General features: G+C 42.2%; 1 long non-coding RNA gene across 1 annotated transcript; it reads left to right on the top strand.

Moving 5' to 3' along the window:
- The first annotated feature begins 1,674 nt into the window (after positions 1-1,674).
- LOC125707718 (uncharacterized) lies at positions 1,675-3,115 on the top strand. Its single transcript, XR_007382349.1, has 3 exons — positions 1,675-1,869; positions 1,962-2,184; positions 2,285-3,115. It is a non-coding gene; the product is annotated as an uncharacterized LOC125707718 (long non-coding RNA).
- Positions 3,116-6,580: the final 3,465 nt, after the last annotated feature.

The following is a 6,580-nucleotide window of genomic DNA, read 5'->3' as shown; positions in this document are numbered from 1 at the left end:
TTTTTCTTCATTGCTGTTATTTTGGCCTCTGGGCACCCCTAACCATCTCCCAGTTTTCCCACACCATGCAGCGCTGAGCAGGAAAAAGCCCCCCCCCCCCCATTGCCCCAGGGATAAATGGCCATGCAAACAATGTTACAGTTTTTTTTTATTGCTTTGGCACATTTCATGAAACATACTTAACATTCTCAAGGCTATAAGAACATTACACAAAACCGTTCATGCGTGTAGCACAACACTATGGTTTAGCTGATTCATGTCTTAAAAGCAAATAATTCCACCAATGAATTATTCAGTGCCGCCAAAATGAAAAGTACAACCAGCATCGTTTTAACCACGAGAGTCAAAATGTTCAGATATATTGTCCGTATGTCAGAGTAGTTATGCTCCTGAGCTCCACAATGCTGAATGACAGTCGGTTCCCACTTTCACAATGTCACTGACTGATCATTTGTCATTAGCAAACTGATACTTCTTCATCTCAAAGACTAGTTTCAACACTGCAATGCTCCACATTACAGTATGTCAAGTTCACTGGCAAGAGAAAGCTCTCTCATGCACATGTAACTTCTTCAGATCTCAAGACAGTACAATAGCAAATAAAACATCACACAGCACCGTATAACACAAAAGCAACAAAATGGGAACACAAGAAACACTCAGGTACCGTGGGAACCAAAAACACAACTGAGAAAACTGCAATATGATAATCATGTGTCTACTGTTATGGGTGTAACATTTTACCATAGGATGCCAATGTACTAAACTATTTGCATATGTGAACTAAAACATTTGGAAATTTGTGTGAAACAATGAGAATTGATGCTCTGCTGTGCAGAAGTGACATTATGGTGTGGGGATTACATCTGTTGTTTTGCAAATGTTAATGTTTTTTTATGTGGTGACTAAGACAATGATCTCCTACATGTGCAGTTTTGGGTGTAAAATTACTGCAGTGGGAAACCACATGATCTATTTTGACTATCATGACCAAACAACTGAAATTTTTGCCAGATCATGACAGTTGTACAAAACCCTTTGCATATATGTAGCTAAATATCTGGAAATTTGTGTTAAACAATGATGAATGATGTTCAGCCATGCAGAAGTAATGTCATGGTGTAGGGATCACGCTTGCTGTTTTGGAAATATTAATTGCCTCTTGAGAAATGATCTGAAGCAAGCGTGAAAAACTGTAAAATCAAAGACAGGTTCAAAAATACTAGGGACACATGGCAAGGGATCACAGATGAAGACAGAACGTGTCAATGGTCAGAGAGCTAGTTGAGGTGGTCCTGGAATAGATGGTTTCATGAAGGTAGAGAGGGACTCTGTGACTGGATGTGGAGGGGCAGCTTGTTCCACCATTAATTACACCCCTGTTGTGCAATTAATAATTGCCTTATCTGTTTGGTACCTATTGGTCATTGGTTTATGTCCTTGTTTTTGATTTCCTCTGCCCATGCCTGCTTATGCTTATGTATCGAGTCTTTCCTAGTTTTCGGCCTCAGTGTTTGTCAGTGTTTCCTAGTCCCTGTGTATGTTCATTGTAATGTATTCCACCTGTGTCTTGTTGCACCATGCCTGTCCTGATTGGTTGATTTAGTTATGGTCCAACCCTTGTTAACCGTCTCTGTATGTATTTAAGTGCCTGCTGTCATTCTGCTCTTCAGTTAGTCGTTATATTCAGTTGCTGTGTGTTTGTAGCTTTGATTATTCCCTTGTCCTGTGCTCATTTTTGCTTTGTTCCTAGTATGTTTGTTTTGTGGTTCTTTTTAGTTATTTCTTCTGTTTTTGGTCCTTTTATTTTGTGCTTTATCCTTTTATGTTCAGTTTTGTTAATAAGCCCCTTTTTCTTAGAGCCACTCTGTAAGTCATCCCTCTTTTCCATCCTTGTGCCATGGGCCAATATTGTGGGCCGGATGATGGACACAGACCACGGTTGTACGCTTGTGCCTCAGGTAACCATGAGCCCTGGGTTTTCTCCATCTGCCACTTCAATCTCCATGGCCTGTTGCAAGATGTGTTCCAGGACCAAGGCCTGGCAGATGGGGCCTGGTCCAGCTCAGCCCAGTAGAGGACGTCCTGTCCATCGTAATGTTCCTCCTGCTGTTATGAGTGACTATATGCCAAACGCAGAACACCTCTCAGCTGTGCACAGCTATACCCTCCACAGGCTACACGGTGTGACATGTCCTTACAGAGTATTACCTCTATTACTGTCAGTTCTGTGTTGTCCTTAACTGCTAATGTATATTTAAGTGTGGCTTATAAATCCTGGCAGTGTGACTGAAAGCGATATACTCTTCCTTGCGGATGACATGTTGGGAGTTCACTGCCATTCCGCTGGGTCTGTGGTGGACCAGCTGATCTTCGAGTTGTCGGTCTCAGGAAGAACGATAAGATGTTTGTCACGTGAGTCGAGCAGAAGGGTATAGGGCCAGAGGTGACAGTCTGGGTCAGACCTAGTATAAACACAGACCTGATAAATGGGCCAAGTAGACAACCAGGATTTACAGACTGAGCTGTTCCACCAAACTCTCAGACTCTCTGGCAAATGATAAACAGCATACCTCACCAATTCAACCTAATGCAATTTGAGATATATAATATTATTGAAATTGATTGAAATTGCACATGACAACCACTGAGGAAGACATAGGGAGGTATAAGTTTTCCAAATAAGTGCCCTAAATTGCTGTAAGTGTGAACTGAAGTCCTTTCAGTGCAATTTCTGGGATATTTATCAGTGTCCTGGAAACTCTGCTAGCCAAGTCTGGAATTTCACCACCAGACTCTAGAGCTCTGAATGCCTGGGTGGCAGGTCCAGGTCCAGGCAGACGTGGCCTTCCTGCTGAGGACAGAGATGGGCTGCGGGAGCATCTCCAGATGTGACTGGTCCCTACAGACATCGTTAACCCCCAGCTTTGGGGTTATCTTCCTTCTGGCATGCATGTTGTGACATTTTTGGGCACTGGATGTAGGGAGAGGCACAGTCCACCTCTCACTGAAGGGACTGTAGGTTATATATAAACTTTGTGCATTCCAGTAGTTTCTGCATCAGTGAGTCTTTGCAATGGAATCTTCTATGAATAATAAGCCGTGTGATCCCTCCTCTCCCCAGTTTTAAATTGACCGTTTCTCAACTTGCTTATGAAAAGAAAGGCTTTAAATGGTTTTCTCAATGTTTTACTAAACGTTATACCAATTTGTTCAAATGTTGCTTGACATTCTGCTTGTGCAAATTAAAGTCTCTTGCATTGGCTGGAGCTTTTAATAACAAACTTTTCGTCATTCTGCTGACACATGTAACATTCTGGAAAACAGGGCAGCTCCTGAGAAGATCTTGTGAGGGGAGTTTGGGCTCCATGTTGTCCAAAGCTGATCCAGATCTCGTTATCCTAGGCACTGGTGTTGGTGAGAAGTATTTCAGGCGATCCCTATAACTCTCCTTCCAAAACAACTTTCCAGAATAGCCTATTCAGTCAAAGATCTCTCCCAATCCTCTGCTAAAGCTTTTGCTGACTTTTCTCTCATTCCCACATACCGCAAAAGACTTCCTCAGTTTTACCTGGAACTGACATTCTTTCCAAACACTCAAAGTTAAAAGGTCATCATTGCTAGAAATAGCAGTGGTGATGGCTGTTGATTGGCTATAGACCCTCCCGAAATGGGATTTCAGAGAGGAGCGGTGTGCTCTTCCAGATAGCGGCCTCAGCTGTCGCTCATGTGGGTGTGCTGCATATCACAGCATGCTTTCCCTCTGGGCCAGTAGAGCAATGCTGTGGACTACCGTATGAATAAGATAGGAGGAAATATGGATACATACAGTAGCAGTCAAACGTTTGGCCACATGGACCAAGAGAGAGGTTTATTTACACTATTTTCTACATTTTACAATAATTAGCAAGACATTAAAATTATAAAATAACACATGAATTACGCATTGGCCAAAAAAGTATAAAAAAAATAACCTGCTCTGAAGGTTGGGACTCAGAATGTTGTTGGCTCAAACTGGCTGGCTCTCCTTTCTCCTTTATGCCAGTTTCCCATTCTTCTGAGACACTTTTCCAGCTGTCCGAAAAGGAGGCCACTCATTGGTGGACTTAGGTCAGATGGGCAGGTCATGTGACGTGACACCATCACTCTCCTTCTTAAGCGGTTTGTATGTGCCCAAGAACACTGAATTTCGGTTTAACTTCAGGTCTGACCATACTCTTGAACACCGAATCACTGCCTCGTGGGTGGGGAACAGCAGTTTCATACAATCAAATGCTAAACATAAGCACTACAAGTGGTTTTTCTTTGAGAAAAGGTAAACTATCCTGGTTTTAATCATCTTCTGAAGTGGACTTGGCGGAGATTCTAATTCTAAAGCTAGCAGACATTTTTAGAGTGTTTATGCAAAGTCCAAGCCTGTCTGCGATAATTCATGGTGAAGTATGAAAACCATGTAATGGAATCATGACGAACTTTTGAAAACACGTATCGTATTTCTCAATTTTGCAGGTGATCCTAGCTACCTTCTAGTTCTGTTCTACCAGTGTATTTTAGTTTATTTATCAGACGCTTTTGTCCAAAGTGAAGCGCAAGTGAGGCAAACAGCACATCATAAACTAATGGCTGCTGAGAAATCAACTAGGCATAACACCCAGGGGTTAAAGTGGGCCGAAATGATCCAGAACGGCATTCTGGGACCTTCGGCTAATAAATAAATAAAGCCGATTGGCCGTTTCAAAACTAATAATGCCAAGCCAGTTTATTTTTCGCGTGCTGCGGCCTGGCATTCCTTCCAGCTGACGCCAGGCCCGGCTTCGCTCTCAACACACGTATTTTTTTGGTTCAATCCCTTCCCCTCAGCGGGTTCATACGTCCAGATAAAGCATACTAGCTAGCCACAGAGGGCGAACAAGCGTAAAAGAAGTTGCGGTTTTAATTAAGTAGTAGGTAATTTCAAGTGCAATGTTTCAAAAGAGCTTAACAAATACCACCAAACAAGCCGTTCTATGAGCAACTCAACTATCAGTTTTGTTAGCTACCAGTACGGTAGCTGAAACTTTCGTTTGCACTTTGACTAGCTTAGCTAGTGTGATGTTAGGTCTCACTCAGAAGCGGAGCTAGCAGGATGCTAAGGGCTGTGAATGCTGGCAATGACTGTCAGGAATCCCCTACAAGGACCCTCATTATAGATCCTCCACTGGTCTAGTATAATTCTATGTTCACACTGTTATATTTTTGTTTTAAAATGCACACATACTGTAAGTCTCTGTTTTCTGTCCACACTGCTCCAGAGTTTTTAGCCCCCAAAAGAAGGGGATTTTTGTAAACGGTCTCACAGCTGAATACTTTTGAAAACTCGCAGTGTGGATGAGTGAAAACAGAGACTCTTTAAGCAGCCTAATTGCCCCTATTCATCACGTGGCCCCTTCCCTGATTTAATTCCACTAGTTATACCCTCTCATTTTCTGATTGGTTGCCTTATCACCCTACATGGAAGTAAACAGTATTTCAACATGGCAGATATAAAGATCCTCTCGTGGGGCTTTAAATGGCTTTACCCCTGTTGCTGACCTGTACGGCGTTAAATAGCATGTCCTACAGTGTGACCGCTGCATTCGCGTAAAAAGAAACTAATCTACTAATCAGTGTGTTAATGTGCGTATGCCTGATCTAGGCTAATAGCCACGTCATATATGGTTTTTCATACTTCAGTGTATATGGAAAAACTTGTAAATGATGTGACCCCTATGAATACCCAGTTACAAGCGCACAGCAACTGTATCTGTTCAACCAACAAAATTATCTGTCACTATATCTGTATTCAGATTCTAGAAGAAATGGGCGTGGTCCCATTAAAATTGTATTGTCTAAAATAATATTCATTAGCAGTGCAATTGTTGTGCTCTAACTAAACTAAGTTTTATGAATTGTTTGACTCCAAGCCCCGCCCCTGGTCCTTTTATCCGGGGGACACGAACAATGAAATGCTGAAAACAAAGTTCAAACAATCTGATGCAAAACTTTGAATAGAAAAAATTCTAGTTTAGAATTTAGTGATCATTGTTGACACACCACAGTGAAATGTTTCCTCTGCATTTAACCCATATGTGACATCATCAGGGGGCAGCTAGTTCAGTGCCCAGGGACCAGTGCTTGGGGGTGGTTGCTCAGGGAACCTCAGTGGCGCCTTGCTTATCAGGGATTCGAGCCAGCAATCTTTCAATTACAAGCACACTTCCCTAATAATTAAGACACCACAGCCCACACTGTAACCTGTTTACAGTACCACTGTGTAAATTGCATTATCTGTGCATTTCCAAATAATGTATTCGTTATAATTATGTATCCATAATTACAAGTGTACGTAGTATAGTAACATTCGTGAACACTGAGAGACAAAAGATTAGTAGGGGAATTCGTGGAACAGATTGGTCTTGAGAGGCAGTTCTTGAAGGTGAAGAAGGAATCTGATGACTGGATGAGATTCAGAAGCTGATTCCACCACTGGGGAACCACACGGGAGAATGGTCTGCAGTGACCCTTCTCACATGCTAGAGGGAGCTCTAAGCTGCGTTGGTTT

Source organism: Brienomyrus brachyistius, chromosome 14 (assembly GCF_023856365.1).
Source record: "Brienomyrus brachyistius isolate T26 chromosome 14, BBRACH_0.4, whole genome shotgun sequence".
Lineage (NCBI taxonomy): Eukaryota > Metazoa > Chordata > Actinopteri > Osteoglossiformes > Mormyridae > Brienomyrus > Brienomyrus brachyistius.
Note: the sequence above shows the minus strand (reverse complement) of the source record. Positions and strands in the feature narration are given on the sequence as shown.